Source organism: Apium graveolens, chromosome 11 (genome assembly GCF_009905375.1).
Source record: "Apium graveolens cultivar Ventura chromosome 11, ASM990537v1, whole genome shotgun sequence".
In the NCBI taxonomy this organism is placed as follows: Eukaryota; Viridiplantae; Streptophyta; class Magnoliopsida; order Apiales; family Apiaceae; genus Apium; species Apium graveolens.
In genome coordinates, this window is record NC_133657.1 from 53,467,282 (window position 1) to 53,489,449 (window position 22,168).

Genomic DNA, 22,168 nt, shown 5'->3' on the forward strand with positions numbered 1-22,168 from the left:
CTTATATAATAATCTGTCAAGCCTTGTGTCAAATATGTAGCAATTCTTTAGCATATCAAAATTTTCAAGCATTATCTCTTCTTAAAATATCATAAACTTGCTACCATATTAACACAAGCGACATGATTATCACATAATCCTGTTTATTATCTTAAGAATAACAACACAAAGAAAATTTATGAAGAATTATCCAAACTTTTTTTTCAACCCTTGCTCGACATCTCAAATAAACCAACAAATAATGGATAGGGTTGCAACACAACCTTCCAACCTCTCTTCCAACACTTCTTACCATCTCAAACCAACAAAATACCAAGGCAATAACACAAAGGCCTAAGGCTAAACGCAAAACAGGAAACCTAAACAACTTAACTATAACTCAGCCCAATAACCTAAAATTAACCCTATAAGAGCTAAACTACACGTGCCTATCTTATGTGATCTTCCTGTGATTCACCTATAACAATCCTAAGCTTGTTTCAGTGACTATAACCTGTAGCTTTGATACCAACCTGTGATGCCCTCCATACCCGGGGTCTAGATTTGGGGGTCACTAGCCAATAAACCATAATAAAATAATCACAGCGGAATAATATAAATAATAAGACCCCTTGCATGCAACTGGATCGATCACAGGTTATAGTATGAAACAGGCACTAATACAAACCAACTGTTATTATAAACCATAAGTCTAATTAGTTTTATAATTTATTCAAACTTTATTACAAACCTCTAGACTAGTTAAGCGTTCCAAACTGTCTACCTGGAAACCACAACAAACTATTTATAAGCACACAACTTCTGGTCAGACCTGGAACTCAAGCTTGTCCTGGTCTAGCTGAAAGAATTAGGATATGAAACAAGTATGAGTGAAAGAAATGCTCAGCAAGCAGTATATAGCTTATGATTTAGAACAAAACAACAATATATCTGAGGAGCAAAACCAAACAACAAAATGTGAACGGTATCCAAAAACTGATATAAGTTTTGATAATAAATAATATTTTTGATAAATTCTTTTGTTTTGGATCAGAATCCTCGGACGACGGTATGTTGCCGCCGGTGATTAGCCGCGGAGCAACACCGGTATGCCGAAGCATATCTAACTAAACAAACGGGGCACCCAAGGCACATATTGGCCTAGCGAGGTATTATAATCAATTATAATACATCGCTCATACTGGACCCCACCGCGGCCTCTTACGCTACCATCGAATCCATAAAAACAATTTTCAATCAAAGGAGTCGAATCAAATGACATCCTTAACCATATAACTCCCCACTTCTCATGGTCCCGAGTTATCTCAACAACCGATGGCGAAATAACTAGAACAATTAGTTATTCGTTAATCTCAAATCAAAGTTTTACTGTATAGAGTAATTTGTAGCGAAATGTCAAAACGTTTACCTATTCTGAACTTAGAATAATATAGAAATTGAATAATAAAGTCAGAATAATCATCACTTTAACGATAAGTGAAGACATAAATATTTGCCGAATAAGATTCATAGTAGTATCACTTTAATAATAAGTGAAGATAGGTATATTTGCATTATATAATTCGAAATAAATATCACTTGAACGATAAGTGAAGTTAGGGGTACTTGCCTGGTATGCTCAACAACTTCTTACTATTACTCTGTTGATAGTTGTTGGCTACTATCTCCGTCTAACACTTGACCACACTCCTTGCTACTTGATTCTATAAATAAAAGAACTAACTTAAATGGACAGAACCCAATTTAATCGACGTAACTATACGTCTTGACATCTACCCGATCATTTATAACTAAGCATGGCATTTTAAACTGTAAACAGATAGCATGCATATCACATAGCACGTAATCATGGTATTCGTATAACACGTAATCACATATTTCATGTAACACATAAGTCAGATCATTAAAAGATATGCTTCAGTGCGTTCAGAATGAGAATCACGTCAATTATAATATTTACCGATCAGATACCGACTCCAACTGATACACAAATCAAACATCATTGCAATACAAAAGAAATTAGGACTCAAAAGTATTTTTATTAGAAGCGCAATATTTTTCTGAGTCTATTCGCGTTCGTTTCGTATTAAACGGACGAACGGTTTAATTATTATGAATAAAATATGAAATAAATGGGAATAAATCAATTAATAATAAAATTAATTGATTTTTAAATACCAAAATATAATTTTTAAAAACCTAAAAATAATTTTTAGAAATTATTTGAATTAATTACAAATAATTTACATTTATTTAACTATTTATAAATAAAATTAATTGATTAATTTATTTTTAATCAATTAATTAAATTCATAAATAATTAACTAAAAGGAATTATAAATAATTAAACCAAATTGTATTTTTGAAAATAATTAAAGAAAGTAATTTTAGGAATTTAAAATAATTAAGAAAATAACTTTTAGAATTATAAATATTAAGTAATTGATTTTTGAAATTAAAATAAATGATTTTTAAAACAGAAAAATGAATTTTTGATTTAAATTTAAAACATAAAACAGAAAAGGGAATAGCCGGAAAACGGATCAAAGGCAGCAGGGGAAAGGGCCGGTGACCGGTGGACCAAGAACACGGCCATCGGATTCTGGAAAACCCAGAACACGGTGCCGGTGCCGGTCGCCGGAAATCGACTCCGGCTGCCCTCAAAACCACTCCAAATGATGTTATTTTTACCTCTAATCGACTCCAAATCCTTCCAGTAACTCGGTTCTAACAACAGCGATCTTCAACATCAACCCAAACCTTATTTTCGATCAAAATCAACCCCCCTCCGGCGAACCAATTCGGGAAATCCGAATTCGATCAAATCACCACCAAAAACAACGTTACAAGCATCAAAATAAAGTTGGGATCATTTGTAAACTAACTACATCATCAAATTCTAACTCAGATTCAAGAACAATCGGAAAAATCGAATCAAAAAAACCCAAAACTGAAGAACACGGTTTCAATAATTCGGAACTAAAATGATGCAACTAAATATATAAATTGATCATAAACATCATTCTAAAGCTACTGGTAACATCAAACTCAACCAAGAATCATCCAAAGACAAAAATGATTTTTAAGTAGAAAAATATAAAAATCGACTTTTCAATTTACTGTACCTCAGATCAAGATGTTGATACCAATAGAAAGCTCTCGTCGAGAGGAAGATTTTGATTACTAGAACGTCTAATTTGGTTTCTAGAATCGATCAAAAATCACGATTGAAGTTGCTGCCCAGAATTTTACCCCCAATAACTGTTCTTGGTTTTTCTGAATTTTCTGATTTTTAATAGAATAAAAATAAATAAATAAAACCAGTTCAGCTATTTATATTTTCACAGAAATTATACCCCAAAATAAATTAAGGGTCATTTTATCCCCTAATTATAATAATTAGGGCCCCAAAATAATAATTACGGGGAATAATTTTAAAAACGATAAAATACAAAATTAATGTCAAAATTCCCCAAAAAATACGAATAATTCCAAAATACAAAAATAAAGGGTATTTTAAATACGAATAATTGTATAAAAATAAAAATACGGATTTTGTGGGGTTTGACGTCTCGGTGGGTCCCGGTCCGTTGATTTTTGAAAAACAGAAACGATCCCTAAATTATCAGAAAAACCAGAATACACCTAAAATATATTCAAACGCGCATAAATTGAAATAAAACATGTATCTTAATAAAGACGCTAATAAATACGCATCCCGATTACAGATAAAGTCATATAATTGCAGTTTAAACGTATATTAATCAATCGAAAAAAATTTATGGCCCGACGAAAACACACATAACAGCTACAACATCTAATATCATGGCAATAATCACTTTAAATTTATAAAATACATAATATTTATTTATGTAACACATAATATTCACATAATTTTCCCAGATATTACATTCTTCGCCCCTTAACAGGATTCTGTCCTCAGAATCAGCCTAAGAAAACAAATGAGGATACTTGGATCGCATTTCGCTTTCCAATTCCCAAGTCGACTCTTCAACCTTGGGATTCCTCCACAAGACTCGCACTAAAGACACAGACTTATTCCTAAGCACTCTTTCCTTCCTATCTAATATCTGCACTGGTTGCTCTACAAAAGATAAATCTGGTTGAATTTCAATTGGCTCCTATTCTATCATATGATTGGAATCAGGAAAATAACGCTTCAAAATTGACACGTGGAACACGTTGTGAATATGCTGCATGTGAGGTAGTAATGCCAACTCGTAAGCAACTTTTCCCACACGCCTCAAAATCTCAAAAGGGCCAACATAACGCGGACTCAACTTTCCTTTCTTCCTGAATATTGATAAACCCTTCCAAGGGGAAACCTTCCATAACACTGCTTCACCAATTTCAAATTCCATATCCTTTCTGGCAGGATCAGCATATTTACGTTGACGATCTTGAGCTGTTATTAATCTTTTTCGAATGAGCTCTATCTTCTCTTTTGTCTGCTGGATCAATTCGGGACCCAAAATCTTCCTCTCACCGACTTCTTCCCAACATATCGGAGAACTGCATCATCTCCCGTACAAAGCTTCATAAGGCGGCATCCCAATACTGGCATGATAACTGTTGTTGTATGAGAATTCAACCAATGGAAAATGTTCGTCCCAACTCCCTGCAAAATCTAGTGCACATACCCTTAGCATATCTTCAATAGTCTGAATCGTCCTTTCACTTTGACCGTCTGTCTGCAGAGGATACGCGGTACTCATGTTCAGTTTCGTTCTGAGACAATCTTGAAAACTTCTCCAAAATCTTGAATCAAATCGAGGATCTCTGTCTGAAACTATGGATACTGGAACTCCATGTCGTGTCACAATTTCCTTAAGATATAACCGAACCAATTTATCCAGTGAGAATCTCTCATTGATAGGAAGAAAATGCGTTGAATTCGTCAATCTGTCGATAATAACCCAAATAGCATCATGATTCGCCCTGGTCCTCGGTAATCCAACTATAAAATCCATTGTGATATGTTCCCACTTCCATTCTGGAATGTCCAATGGTTGTATTAGTCCACTGGGCCTTTGATGCTCCACTTTGACTCGCTACCAACTATAACACTTACTTACCCATTCTGTAATTTCTTTCTTCATACTTGGACAGCAAAAGTTTTCTCTTAAGTCTTTGTACATCTTCGTACTTCCGGGATGAATTGAATATCTGGAGTTGTGAGCGTCTCGAAGAATTTCATCTTTCAGTTCGGCGACGTTGGGTATCCATATTCTGGAAGAAAATCTTAATATTCCTTTATCATCCTTTTGAGTCTATATTTCTTCTCCTATCAAATTGTCCCATTCATGGCCCATGACTTCTTCCTGACATCTACTTATCTTCTCTAATAGTGATGGTTGAAAAGACATTGCACACAACACATCTGCAGACATACTTGGGGTACTGATCTCTATTTCAAGCTTCTCAAATTCCTTGATCAATTCCTCGGATGAAATTATAATGTTTAACCTTTCTTTTCTGCTGAGAGCGTCAGCCACCACATTGGCTTTACCTGGATGATAGTTGATGGTACAGTCGTAGTCCTTGATTAGTTCTAGCCATCTTTGTTGTCTCATGTTTAATTCCTTCTGGGTGAAAATATACTTCAAACTCTTGTGGTCCGTGTAGATCTCGCACTTTTCCCCATAAAGATATTGCCTCCAAATCTTCAATGCAAACACTATAGCTGCTAATTCAAGATCATGAGTTGGATACTTCTCTTCATGTGGTTTCAACTGTCTTGAAGCGTAGGCTATCACCTTGTCATGCTGCATCAAAACACATCCCAATCCTTTGTACGACGCGTCACTGTAGATCATAAAATTTCCTTGATCATCCAGCAAGACTAGTACTGGTGAAGATACTAATCTATTCTTTAATTCTTGGAAACTTTCCTCGCACTTCTCATCCCATTCAAATTTCTGATTCTTCCTGGTGAGCTTTGTCAATGGCGTAGCTATCTTTGCAAAATCTTGCACGAATCTTCTGTAGTAACCTGTCAATCCCATGAAACTTCGTACTTCCGTTGGTGTCTTTGGTCTCTCTCAGTTGATTATGGCTTCAATCTTTGCTGGATCCACTTCCACTCCTTTATTGCTAATCACGTGCCCAAGAAATCGTACTTCTTTTAACCAAAATTCACACTTGGAAAACTTTGCGTACAATTTCTCATGTCGCAGTATCTCCAGAACTATCCTCAAGTGCTCTACGTGCTCCTCTTTTATTTTGGAATAGATCAAGATGTCGTCTATGAACACGATCACGAATTTATCCAAATACTTCTTGAATACTCGATTCATCAGATCCATGAAAGCTGCTGGTACGTTGGTTAATCCAAATTCCATTACTAGAAACTCATAATGCCCATATCTGGTTCTAAATGCGGTCTTCGGAATATCTTCTGGTTTGATCTTCAGTTGATGATATCCAGACCTTAAATCTGTCTTAAAAAACCATACAGCGCCTCTCAATTGGTCAAACAAATTATCGATCCTCGACAACGGGTACTTGTTTTTAATAGTCAGCTTATTCAGTTCTCGATAGTCAATACACAGTCGCATACTCCCGTCCTTCTTCTTGACAAATAGTACCGGTGCGCCCCTCGGGGATACACTGGGTCTTATAACTCTTTTTTTCCAAAAGATCTTGCAGCTAAGTTGCTAACTCTTTCATTTCCACTGGTGTCATCCGGTACGGAGCTTTAGAAACGGGTTCTATTCCGGGTGCTGGATCAATCGTAAATTCAATTTCTCTGTCGGGAGGTAATCCTGGAAGATCGTCTGGAAAGACATCTGAAAATTCATTGACAACTGGAATCGCTTCTAGTGCTGGAACTTCCTTGCTGGTGTCTATATCATAGGCCAAATATGCCTCGCAATTCTGACGCAATAACTTATTCACTTGAGCTATCGTTAAGAACTTCTTTTCTTGCTTATTTCCTCGAAATACCACCTTCTTCTTACTGCCCAATGTCTGAAGTCTTACTTTCCTATTCGTACAATCAATCTGAGAGTTATTTTCTGACAACCAATACATTCTTAAGATAACATCAAATTCTCCCAACTTAAAAGGTATTAAGTTGGCATAAAATGATGTCTTCCTATCTCAATATCACACTTTGGGCACACTCGGTTGACGGAAACTTGGTTCTTATTAGCTATTCCTATCATTAACGGTTGTTCTAACAGTTCAACTTCGTAATGCGATTTATCGACAAAATTTTGAGGAATAAATGACCTTGTAGCTCTAGACTCAATTAAAACATTAGCACCTACAGAGTTGACTAGAAGCGTACCTGCAACCATGTCGGAACTTTGAATAGCATCAGGCATGGTAATATTGGATGTCCCGGTTTTGGGTGGAGCTGATGGTTCTTCACTCCTTAGCATCATCTGAGATGATGGCCCTGCAGTTGTTGGCACATCTGTTCCTGGAGCTTGCTTCTTACAGTTTTTAACATAATGCCCTATCTTCCTATATCGGAAACATATAACGTCTGGCATCTGATTACGGCACTCATAAGCATGATGTCCTTTCATGTTACACTGGCAACATATAGCGTTTTCCTTACAAGGTCCATAATGCTTCTTACCGCACACTCTATAATCTGGAACTGATAGACAATTAGTCTTTGGTTGATTCGGGTTCTGAGACTGATTACCTTGACCTTTCTTTCCAGCTGCTAGTCATTTAATTTGTGGTGATACATGGCAGTTCCTGTAAAGATGTCCAACCTTCCCACACTTGTAACATGTAATTCTCGACTTTTCGACAGACATTCGATTTTTACATTTATTCGCATAGTGTCCTTTCTGATTGCACTTAAAACATGATATATTAGCCTTACAAATCCCAAAGTGCCTTCTTCTGCAAGTTCTGCAATATGGCTGCGGTGGATAGTTGGAATTCTGCTGATTGGGATTCTGAAATTGACCTTCTGCTAGCTTACTCTTCCTTTTTGAACCCATTATTCTGGTAAGAAAACAAGCAACTTATATAATAATCTGTCAAGCCTTGTGTCAAATATGTAGCAATTCTTTAGCATATCAAAATTTTCAAGCATTATCTCTTCTTAAAATATCATAAACTTGCTACCATATTAACACAAGCGACATGATTATCACATAATCCTGTTTATTATCTTAAGAATAACAACATAAAGAAAATTTATGAAGAATTATCCAAACTTTTTTTTCAACCCTTGCTCGACATCTCAAATAAACCAACAAATAATGGATAGGGTTGCAACACAACCTTCCAACCTCTCTTCCAACACTTCTTACCATCTCAAACCAACAAAATACCAAGGCAATAACACAAAGGCCTAAGGCTAAACGCAAAACAGGAAACCTAAACAACTTAACTATAACTCAGCCCAATAACCTAAAATTAACCCTATAAGAGCTAAACTACACGTGCCTATCTTATGTGATCTTCCTGTGATTCACCTATGACAATCCTAAGCTTATTTCAGTGACTATAACCTGTAGCTTTGATACCAACCTGTGATGCCCTCCAAACCCGGGGTCTAGATTTGGGGGTCACTAGCCAATAAACCATAATAAAATAATCACAGCGGAATAATATAAATAATAAGACCCCTTGCATGCAACTGGATCGATCACAGGTTATAGTATGAAACAGGCACTAATACAAACCAACTATTATTACAAACCATAAGTCTAATTAGTTTTATAATTTATTCAAACTTTATTACAAACCTCTAGACTAGTTAAGCGTTCCAAACTGTCTACCTGGAAACCACAACAAACTATTTACAAGCACACAACTTCTGGTCAGACCTGGAACTCAAGCTTGTCCTGGTCTAGCTGAAAGAATTAGGATATGAAACAAGTATGAGTGAAAGAAATGCTCAGCAAGCAGTATATAGCTTATGATTTAGAACAAAACAACAATATATCTGAGGAGCAAAACCAAACAACAAAATGTGAACGGTATCCAAAAACTGATATAAGTTTTGATAATAAATAATATTTTTGATAAATTCTTTTGTTTTGGATCAGAATCCTCGGACGACGGTATGTTGCCGCCGGTGATTAGCCGCGGAGCAACACCGGTATGCCGAAGCATATCTAACTAAACAAACGGGGCACCCAAGGCACATATTGGCCTAGCGAGGTATTATAATCAATTATAATACATCGCTCATACTGGACCCCACCGCGGCCTCTTACGCTACCATCGAATCCATAAAAACAATTTTCAATCAAAGGAGTCGAATCAAATGACATCCTTAACCATATAACTCCCCACTTCTCATGGTCCCGAGTTATCTCAACAACCGATGGCGAAATAACTAGAACAATTAGTTATTCGTTAATCTCAAATCAAAGTTTTACTGTATAGAGTAATTTGTAGCGAAATGTCAAAACATTTACCTATTCTGAACTTAGAATAATATAGAAATTGAATAATAAAGTCAGAATAATCATCACTTTAACGATAAGTGAAGACATAAATATTTGCCGAATAAGATTCATAGTAGTATCACTTTAATAATAAGTGAAGATAGGTATATTTGCATTATATAATTCGAAATAAATATCACTTGAACGATAAGTGAAGTTAGGGGTACTTGCCTGGTATGCTCAACAACTTCTTACTATTACTCTGTTGATAGTTGTTGGCTACTATCTCCGTCTAACACTTGACCACACTCCTTGCTACTTGATTCTATAAATAAAAGAACTAACTTAAATGGACAGAACCCAATTTAATCGACGTAACTATACGTCTTGACATCTACCCGATCGTTTATAACTAAGCATGGCATTTTAAACTGTAAACAGATAGCATGCATATCACATAGCACGTAATCATGGTATTCGTATAACACGTAATCACATATTTCATGTAACACATAAGTCAGATCATTAAAAGATATGCTTCAGTGCGTTCAGAATGAGAATCACGTCAATTATAATATTTACCGATCAGATACCGACTCCAACTGATACACAAATCAAACATCATTGCAATACAAAAGAAATTAGGACTCAAAAGTATTTTTATTAGAAGCGCAATATTTTTCTGAGTCTATTCGCGTTCGTTTCGTATTAAACGGACGAACGGTTTAATTATTATGAATAAAATATGAAATAAATGGGAATAAATCAATTAATAATAAAATTAATTGATTTTTAAATACCAAAATATAATTTTTAAAAACCTAAAAATAATTTTTAGAAATTATTTGAATTAATTATAAATAATTTACATTTATTTAACTATTTATAAATAAAATTAATTGATTAATTTATTTTTAATCAATTAATTAAATTCATAAATAATTAACTAAAAGGAATTATAAATAATTAAACCAAATTGTATTTTTGAAAATAATTAAAGAAAGTAATTTTAGGAATTTAAAATAATTAAGAAAATAACTTTTAGAATTATAAATATTAAGTAATTGATTTTTGAAATTAAAATAAATGATTTTTAAAACAGAAAAATGAATTTTTGATTTAAATTTAAAACAGAAAACCAGAAACATAAAACAGAAAAGGGAATAGCCGGAAAACGGATCAAAGGCGGCAGGGGAAAGGGCCGGTGACCGGTGGACCAAGAACACGGCCATCGGATTCTGGAAAACCCAGAACACGGTGCCGGTGCCGGTCGCCGGAAATCGACTCCGGCTGCCCTCAAAACCACTCCAAATGATGTTATTTTTACCTCTAATCGACTCCAAATCCTTCCAGTAACTCGGTTCTAACAACAGCGATCTTCAACATCAACCCAAACCTTATTTTCGATCAAAATCAACCCCCCTCCGGCGAACCAATTCGGGAAATCCGAATTCGATCAAATCACCACCAAAAACAACGTTACAAGCATCAAAATAAAGTTGGGATCATTTGTAAACTAACTACATCATCAAATTCTAACTCAGATTCAAGAACAATCGGAAAAATCGAATCAAAAAAACCCAAAACTGAAGAACACGGTTTCAATAATTCGGAACTAAAATGATGCAACTAAATACATAAATTGATCCTAAACATCATTCTAAAGCTACTGGTAACATCAAACTCAACCAAGAATCATCCAAAGACAAAAATGATTTTCAAGTAGAAAAATATAAAAATCGACTTTTCAATTTACTGTACCTCAGATCAAGATGTTGATACCAATAGAAAGCTCTCGTCGAGAGGAAGATTTTGATTACTAGAACGTCTAATTTGGTTTCTAGAATCGATCAAAAATCACGATTGAAGTTGCTGCCCAGAATTTTACCCCCAATAACTGTTCTTGGTTTTTCTGAATTTTCTGATTTTTAATAGAATAAAAATAAATAAATAAAACCAGTTCAGCTATTTATATTTTCACAAAAATTATACCCCAAAATAAATTAAGGGTCATTTTATCCCCTAATTATAATAATTAGGGCCCCAAAATAATAATTACGGGGAATAATTTTAAAAACGATAAAATACAAAATTAATGTCAAAATTCCCCAAAAAATACGAATAATTCCAAAATACAAAAATAAAGGGTATTTGAAATACGAATAATTGTATAAAAATAAAAATACGGATTTTGTGGGGTTTGACGTCTCGGTGGGGTCCCGGTCCGTTGATTTTTGAAAAATAGAAACGATCCCTAAATTATCAGAAAAACCAGAATACACCTAAAATATATTCAAACGCGCATAAATTGAAATAAAACATGTATCTTAATAAAGACGCTAATAAATACGCATCCCGATTACAGATAAAGTCATATAATTGCAGTTTAAACGTATATTAATCAATCGAAAAAAATTTATGGCCCGCACGAAAACACACATAACAGCTACAACATCTAATATCATGGAAATAATCACTTTAAATTTATAGAACACATAATATTTATTTATGTAACACATAATTTTCCCGCATATTACATAAAATGCCTACAATGTCTGTGAATGTTATGCCTGCACATAATTTGAATGCACAATTTGCTAATATTCTATTTGCACAAAATCCTTACTATGCTGCATTTAGTATGCCACAAATGCCATTTAGCATGCCTTAATGGAATAACATGTTTACACAGAATATGTCTTTCCAAGTTAACCAACCTGTGCATGATAATTCTGTAATGATGAATGATTTTAAAGGTTCTACTCAAATGACTAAGGATGAATCTCAGATACCTAAGTCAAATAAGGACAAGACTAAGAAACCTAAGAAAAAGGCTAACAAAATAGGACCCAAGGAAACTTGGGTACCATAGCCCCGGCCTCTTAGTCTGATGGTTGGTGATTTGCCAAAATTAACTTGATTTGATTTTGTAGTGTGCAGGGAAATAGAAAGAATCTTTGGTATTTGGATAGCGGGTGCTCAAGGCACATGACTGGAGATTCTACCCTGCTCACTGTGTTCAAGGAGAGAGTTGGCCCAAGTATCACTTCTGGAGATGACAGCAAGGGTTATACTGTGGAATAAGGCTTGATTTCTAAGGAAAATGTCATCATTGAAGAAGTTGCCCTAGTGGATGGACCCAAGCATAATCTATTGAGTATCATCCAACTTTATGACAAGGGAAACTCAGTAACATTTAATTCTGAAGTGTGTGTTGTGACCAACAAGAGAAACAACAAAGTGGTTCTCACGGGAGTGAGAAAAGGAAATGTGTATTTAGCTGACTTCAACTCATCAAATGCAAAATCTGTCACTTGTCTCTTCAGCAAGGCAAGTCAAGATGAAAGCTGGCTTTGGCACAAGAAGCTGTCCCATCTGAACTTCAAGACTATGAATAAAGTAGTCAGGAAATATTTGGTAAGAGGCATTCCTCAGGTGGAATTCTCAAAGGATGGATTGTGTGATGCCTGTCAGAAAGGAAAGCAAATCAAGGCATCATTCAAAAAGAAGCTTGAGTCAACAATTGAAGAACCTTTACAATTACTACATATGGATTTATTTGGACTAGTCAATGTGTTGTCCATCTCAAAGAAAAGATACTGCTAGTAATTGTGGATGATTCTCAACAGTCTATTGGACATATTTTCTCAAATCCAAAGATGAAGCTAGTGAAATCATCATCAATCACATAAGGTAAGTCAACAATCATCCTGATCTAAAAGTTAGAAGAATCAGGGGTGATAATGGAACTGAGTTCAATAATTCTGTGATGAGAATTTTTTGTGAAGAGAATGGGATCATGCATGAGTTTTCAGCAGCAAGAACCCCACAACAAAATGGAGTGGTGGAAAGGAAGAACATATCACTTATTGAACCTGCAAGAACAATGCTAGAAGAATCAAAGTTACCAACATACTTTTGGGCAGAAGCTGTAAATACTGCATGCTACACTCAGAATATTTCTTTGGTTAATCAAGCAAAATGTATGACACCCTACCAATTGTTCGAGAATAGGAAGCCAACATTAAACTGTCTTCATGTCTTTGGCATTAAATGCTATATCTTAAGGAATCAAACATATCAGAATGGAAAGTTTGATGGTAATGTAGATGAAGGCATTTTTGTTGGATATGCAGTTGGAAAAGCATACAGAGTCTACAATCTCAGAACCAACATTGTTATGGAATATGTACATGTTGTGTTTGATAATAAGAAGATTAAAGGACTGCAAGATGGAGATTTCCATGAAAGCCTCAAATTTGACAATGTTGAGATGATTTGTGATGATAGTGATGATGAAAGTGATCAAGAAACAATATCTAAGGATAATGCAGAAAAATCTATTACAAATAAAACACATAATTCAACATCCATCGAAAGACCAAGTGCAACATCCATTGAGAGACAATCTACATCATCCGTCGAGAGGCAAAGATCAACATCCGTTGAGCCATCAATAGGAGTTGAAAGCAAATACAGATCACAATCAGAAAGAACCCCACTTTCAAGTCAAAGATCTACAAACTCAGGGGGAGTTTCTTCTAATCAAAACTTAATCATTGTTAGGTCCCAATGAGTTTGTAGAAGGGAGGTTGAATACAAACTATACCATTTGAACGAATTTAGTGCGGAATAAAAATTGAAACAAAATTCAATTTAAATAAAAATATTATTAAACTTGAAAGGTGTTACAACAACGGTATCGATTACAAGGGATTAATCTCAAATTAATTATCACAAATCTAGAATAAATTCGATATGAACTTTTTCTATTTTTACAATAAAAAGAATCAAATGTTAAACGCAATTTGAGATTAAGTTCTAGGGATTTTGATCCGCTAGATTGTTACACAAGAACAAGAGAATGATTTCTAGTTGTTTGGATTTAACTTTAAAACTAGAAATTTATGATCTTAAAATTTGCAGATGAAGGATGAAATATTTAGTCGGCTGTTTTTCTTTTCTGTTCTTGAGTTGTTGACTTCTGTTGTGTGGATCAAATATGAATGTCTGTTGCTTCTGTCTTTTAAATAATAATCAATAGAACTGAAATGAACTGGTATAACAATCCCACAGCTGGTAGAACTTTCGGTGAGACAATCTGTTATACTACCATGACAATCGGCATGATAATCTGTTGAACTAGCAAGACAATCGGTGAGACAATCATTTATACTAGCATGACAATCTGTTGAACTAGTAGAACTTTCGGTATGACAATCTATTTGAGCTGGTATGACTTTCGGTATGACAATCTGATGGTCATACCAGTTTAATTGATTGTCATGCTGAATTAATATTGAATATAAATTCAAAATCAATTCTAAAAATTCCTAATATTAATTCAGAATTAATTAATCAATCAATTCAATTAATAAATAAATTAATCGTTGCAGATATAATTTATTTTCTTAATTAAACTATATGACTTAATTAATTAATATAGAATTAATACTACTCTTCAAGGGCAACCATTCTTCTGAAAATCTTCTGAAAATCACTGTCAATTATGAATCAATTCCACCACTTCAATGTTGACACTCGATGTACTGTCTGGTTCATGAGTGACTAACTTTCGTGATATTTCTTCATGTCTTGACTTTGATAACTTGATTTTCTTCAGATTAAATCCCTGTAATTAATTGATACCCTGACAAGATCTCTGTCACTTGATTAAATCCACAATCTTGATTTATATCACTGAGGCTTGATCAATTTCTTGTACTTCTTCCAGTGAAGTAATTTCTCAAGTCCGTAGATGAACATTGTTTCTGAATCCTTTGACAGATGTTACTTTGAAAGATCTCTTTGATGGTAGATCCACTATTTACTTGTTACATTCTTATTTGAGTTGAGTTAAATCCTCGAATAAACAAATAGGCTATGACATATGCCTTTCAATCTCCCCCTATTTGTTTGTTAGACAATAACAACAAATACCAAGAGGATAACTCAACTAACAAATAAGAAAAAGATGTAATCAGAAATGCAAAGTAAATAGCAGAAAAGTTCTGGATTATATTTAACATTTTCCAGATTCCAAATAGATGTTCCTCTAGACTGAACATATTTTCAAGTAGTTTCATCTTCATTTGTACAACCACATTTCCTGTTGAGAAGCGCATATCTCTCTTGCTTCTCCCCCTATGAGAATCAACTGCTTAAAAAAGATCACCTTCGTTTACCACATCTCCCGTACAATAGGATCCGCAGATAAAAACCAATGGTACTCCCCTTTTGGAAAACACCTTCTCCCCTTACTAGAAAATCACCTTATGTTTACCACCTCTCCCGTACAATAGGATCCGTAGTTACAAACAACAATGGTGTGGTGTAGTGTACATATGTAGGATCTTTTTCTTCCTCCCTGCTATTTCTCCCCCTTAGTTGAGGAATCCTCCAAACTATTACTTAAGCTTTTATCTCCCCCTTAGAGAAGGAATGTATGCCATTGTATGAAGGAGTTCTCATGTTTCACTTGGTTGGAAAAGAAATAACAAGTAGTTTCATCTTTCTTCCTCACTGTGAGTGTGTGATTCTGTTTAGTGTACCTCACATATGTTTCACTCTTCTCTCTACTCGTGTTTACACTCATTCTCACAAGTGTATCACTCCTCTCATAGCTCCAAAATTCAGTTGTACCTGCAAGGAAAATCACCTTAGCCATCCTTAAGGAGGTCACAGGTGGTGCAATGGGAGTTCGCAAATCCCCATCCTCGTTAGACTCGTCAGATGAATCTGAGTCATAATCTACAAGTTGCTAGTTTCCCTTTTAGGGTTCCAGATTTGAATTCTGGGAAGGTAAACAATGATCCAACGAATTTAGCATAAAGATCAAAGTTCCCTTCTAATTTTTGTGAAGACATTTCCTTGTGACTCATCAGGTTATATCTGAATCATTGTCAACAAGTTGTCGATCTGCACCTATGTCAGATCCACTATCCGCAGATGCATCCAGGGGATTTAAGCCTGGGGAGGTAGACACTGACCACTGACATATGGCTTTTGGATCAGTATCCTCTCCTAACACCTGTAAAGGCAATTGGTCCATTAAAGAACCTTGAACAATCGAATCTGACCTTAAAATGGTCGAAACTCTTATTTCCGTCAACTCATCCTTTGTGTGTGTAACCTTTCCTTGTGCATCAAGAATTGTTTATGTTTGAGGTGGTGACACTACAACGGATACCCTGGAAGACAGGCAAATTTCAATAGACGCACCCTGTTGAGAGAATGAGTCTAGTAACTGTTTTTGTGCCTTTTCAGCCATTACATCTTTTTGAGAAGATGTATGGGAGCTAGCAGTTATCTCGGTTTAAATAGTACTCATCTTTGTAGGAGACAGAACTATTAGGTTGACTACAGAACCTTCCTTATGTGGTGCACTAAGGCACTATCTCCCTCACGCTCACTCATACTTCATTTTAGTGGTAAGAGAGTGTTGGTTGGTTCTGTTTCTCTGTTTGTCTTTACAGTCTGGGATAGAAGTTGTGGGTTTTCAACTTTATGACTGTCAATGAAAGAAAGCCATTGGAGACTGAACCTGTATCACAGAACATATGGCACTATAGAGATAAAATGTACTTAAGATCTATAATGAATGAAAATTATACATTTAATCTTTTGAGAGAAATGATGTACAATAGTGATTTCAAAAGATTTTAAATGAAATAAGAAATCACTAATGTTGAAAGAAGTTTGAGTTCAATGATAACATTACCAACTTGCAAACAGCCATATCCCTCAGTTAAACCTTTGATGTTATCTCCAAAGGCAACCACTGGGCCAGCTTTCTCAACCATATTTGATAGCAGGGCTCTATCTCCGGTCATATGTCTTGACGATCCACTGTCAAGAATCCACACTACCGGTTCCACCTGTTTACTGCCCTGCACTACAAATGGATTAGACCTTCTTCGGAACCCAAACTGGGTTGGGCCCGGCATACTTGTAGAATTGACCTTTTTCAGGCAAAACAACATTCTTAACTTTAATGTTCTCAACTTTCTCAATGACTGGACATTTGACCTTGTAAACAGCCTTAACAAATTTCTGTTTAGGCTTAGGCACAAATGTCTCCTTTCTAGCCTTAGAAGGACTAGCAGTCTTAGACCTATCATGCTTCCTATTATTCACATGCTGACGAGGAGTAGTCTTATCACTAGAAACATGCTTACCATTAAAATAAGCATACATCAAAATGAAAGCACAAGACATACAATCAGGAACACCACATACTTTATGAGAGGGATTAACAACAGGCAAATTATGCATGGTAGACATGGCATTTTTGTTATCCAACTCATGTGTGTCTGAGTTAGTCTCAGTTGCTTTCACAACTTTGACTGGAACTTTCGACACACTTGACTTGGAAACAACCTTCTCATTAGCATGATCTTCAGCACGTATTTTTTCTTGAATAATAAAGGAGGTCTCATCAAATGGTTCAGCAATTGATCCTTTATAGAGGGGTTTATCAACACCCTTAAGCACATATGGTACTTCCCTACCTTTACCACAGACATGAGAAGGGGAGTTTATGCCTAATTCTCCAATAGCAGCATTATAATCAAAACCTATTCCAGATGTTTGATTAACAGCTTGCTTACTGTAGAACTCTTTAGCCTTCGAACAAGAATTAAAGTAAGCTTTAACCTTAGTCTCAAGACCGGTGATCTTGTCTTTGAGAATAGTTTCGAGTTGTCTATAATAGTTAACTCTATTCTCTAGAAAAGATACTTGTTCGTTTAATTTATCTTGATTAATATGCACAAGTCTTAATTCATTAACCTCTTTCTCAAGGTCTTTCATCTGCTGACTTAACAGTTCATTATCACGACGAGCACAATCTAAGGAACCTCCTAGATGATAAACTAATTCAGCATCTGTAAATTTTACCTCTTTTCTTGAAGATGAAGTATTTCCATCAATAGCCATAAGAGCAAGATTCCCTTCTACTTCATCTTCACTATCAGTATCATCCCAGCTTCTTCCATTTGCCAGATATGCCCTTTCAGAGTTACTCTTCTGATTTGAATCATAAGAGTTCTTCCTTACTTGCTTTGGCTTCCTGCATTCTGTGGCAAAGTGTCCCAACTCATTGCAGTTGTAGCATCTATTTTTGAAAATAATTAAAACAGAAATCCTGTTTTTATAAAATTTCAAAACATAAATCCTATTTTTGTAAACTTTTAAAACTACAGGGACTAGTTTGTACGTTTTGCAAACTTAAGGGGTAAAACTGTAATGTTGTCGTCTTCTCCGGAGACAGAAAGTGCCACCCAGAACTATGCCAGAAAGTGCAGATCAGTCATCCATGTCGCCAGGAACCTCATCGTGGCTTTGAAATTTCCAAACAACGTTCCAGTCGACCGAAAAATCGACTGGAACTTTTCCGATTTCGGCGAGCTTCGCAACTCCGGCAAGCTCGATCCGGTTATCATCTGTCTTCCAAACTTACATCATTTAATTCATTATTCAACTATCTACAATCTAGAGATGCACAAAAAGCTCATCGGATCGGACTTTATCCGGGCATTAAAAACCCATTTTTTTAAAACGAATTGGGCCGGGTTTTTTTAAAAATTGGGTCGGGCCGGGTGGGGATTCCTAAAAAATATATGGTTCGTTTAAGCCCGCGGTCCGGTCCAAATCGGACCGAACAGGGCTTTATCCGGGCTTTTTATTTATATATTAAAAAATATTTTAATATTTTATAACTCGAATTATGAGTAGTTTAAATATCGGAGAAAATAATATCTTGATATATCAGATAGAGTAGTTTAGACACAGAAATGATTAATTATTTTTTATATAATATATAAATAATCATATATACCTTAATTGCTTCTAATGTTATAATATATTATTTTAAAAATTATAAAAATTATTGTATATATTCAAATTTTATATAAAAACAGTTTTTTAATCGGGTTTTTCAAAAAGCTCGGGCTTTTATCCGGCCGAACCGGACTTTTATCTAGCCTTTTTTCGATCCGGACTTTTTTAAATCTGGGATTTTATCCGGGCTTTTCGGATTTCGGGTCGGGCCGGATTTTCGAGAGAAAAAAAGGCCCTTTTTAAGGCCCGGGGGCCGGGCCAAACCGGATCGGGCTTTTTTCCAGATCCGGCTTTTTTCCGGATCGGATTTCGGGTTTCGGATTTTTTGAACATCTCTACTACTAGCTGGTATAATCAATTTAAGCTAATAACCCTTGAATCAAAAATGCCTAACAATCAATTAAGAACATTCAAACCTATAAACCCTAATTTCAGAAATTCGAAAATTAAACTCAATTTTTTATATGTTATTGAACTCCCAATTTAGCATATAATATACCAAAATGATCAGGACAAAATTATCAACAAGAATCATATAAACAACAACAAAATCAAAATTTTATATTTTAATCATAATTAAATTTGAATTAAAATAAATAAATAGGAAAATAACCTTGTTTTCTGCACTGAAATTGAGGATGGATTCTGAAAGTACTTTTCAAGGGCTTCGATTCGGCTATTCATACGCATGATTTTGATTTCGGTAACGACTTCATTTTTAGGTTTGATTCTCAAGAACGCGATGAATATTCAAGTTTTTCTTTGTAAATTATATGTTTTAACTGTTTGTTTATGAATATCTGTATAAAAATAAAATAATAAAAAGGCTATTTATATTTATGGAATATTAATACCCGTTGGATCGTATTGGATCCGAAAATAGGTTACTTAGCCTCTAAGTAACTACAAAAATGATATAATTTGATATCAGATTTGGATAATTATCAAAATCGGGCTTCTTATAAAACACCCTACGAGAAAATAATGTAAAAATATCCGGTCTCTAGAGAATACGGGTTTTATTGATCTACCAAAATGATTATCGTATTGAAAATTTTGCGTCGGGACTCATACGGGTCAAACCGTATTCCGGATTGAAAAAATCATAACACGGAAAATGTTCAAAATATTCGTATTAGGTTAGGAAGGAGTTTTGCTAAGAGTTTCGAGTTGTAAAAACACAAAAACGGTTGAAGTTGGACGATTCCCGGTTTTATAAAATAATTTTATAATTACTCAGAAAATAATTATTAATCCATAAACCTTTATAAAATCATATAATAACCTAAAAATTACCATAAAATACCAAAATTATATATTTTTTATTCTGGACAATTAAAAATTAAAATACCCCAATTTTATCATATATAAACATCCAAACATCAATTCCAATTATCAAATAATTCTCCAAAAATTCACATAAAATCACATAACAATTATTTATTGATAAAAAATTAATTTCACGATATTTCTCGGATATTATATGACATATCGATATGTATCTATTCTCTCAATATGACTTCTCGATATGCAAATTCTAAACGTTTATTTTTGAGTTCTCGATAAGTCATTTTCCTTTTACCAAAAATACCCAGACATCTCGATATACACCTCTTTATGCCTTCGAGATCTCTACGTGACCTAATTTTTCCAAATCCAAACCGTTTTTTCTCATTTCAAACTCTTTCTCTCTAATTTTTCTTACCCATTCAAATTTAAACACTTCAAATGGCGTCCAACACAGTTACACCTTTTATCCCAAAAGAGGGCACCAACTATCATGCATTTACAGATGCAAACCAAGCTCATGATAGCTTCAAGAGGTTTCTGAAGTTTCTTTCTGAAACATACTTTACAGGTGCTCAAACTGCAAATCCAGTACTGTACTTGGATGTTCTTAGGGAATTCTGGAATATAGCTGTGGTGAGGACAGTGGTGCATGAGAACCAAGCTATGTCCATGGTGGTTAATTGCTCCATTCAAGGCCAACAAGTGGAGTTTTCTTAAAATGATGTAAATGTGGCTTTGGGGATTCCTACTGACAACTTGGTAGAGGTGCCTACTCAAGAAGAATTGACTGAATTCATGGACTTCATCAATTACAGTGAAAGGATCAACCTAGCCAATCTGAACAAGAAGAATTTGAGGAAGGAATGGTCATTCCTGTTTGACTCCATTGTGAGAGATTTCACATGCAGGAAGACAGGATATGATAAAATTTCAAGTATAGTCCATAAGCTGGTATTCTCCATGGCTTACAACAGACACATCAATATGGGGATGCTGATTCTGCAGGTGCTTAGCAAAAGGCTAACTATGCCTTTGTCATCAAGAGGTAAGGAAATCTTCTTTCCTAGGTTTATAATGTCTACTTTAAACCATAAAGTTCAAGACATTCATTTACTTAATGGTATAGATAGAACTAAAATAGGCAACTATAAACAAGTGTCCAAAATTCTATTTGGCTCACTCATTACAAAGAACAAGGTACCTATAAGTCTTAGAATCACTCCATTTATGTTGGAGAGATTCAGGACTTACCCTTACCTATTGCCTGACATGAGGTCTACAGTAACAATTAGTACAGTTATAGCTCTTGTACCTGTGGAAGAACAAACACATGAACTGTTAGGAATATGTTGTGTACTTGATGATAAGTCAAATAAAACATCTTAGTAGATTTAATTTAGTGTAATTTGTAGCTCTCAATGGATGATCACTTCAACATCCGTTGAGAGAGTAGCTTATGTATCAATAAGTCTTCTAACACATTTCTGCATTCTACAATTCCTTAAAGAGTCTAGAAGTTGTAGGATATTCAAAGTCATGTTGACTACTAGCTTGATGTGCAAAATATGTTGGCTAATTATACATATTAGATGTCTTGTAATTTTGCATAAGTGAAATAGAGTTAACTGTTATGGAAGACTTTCAACAGATGA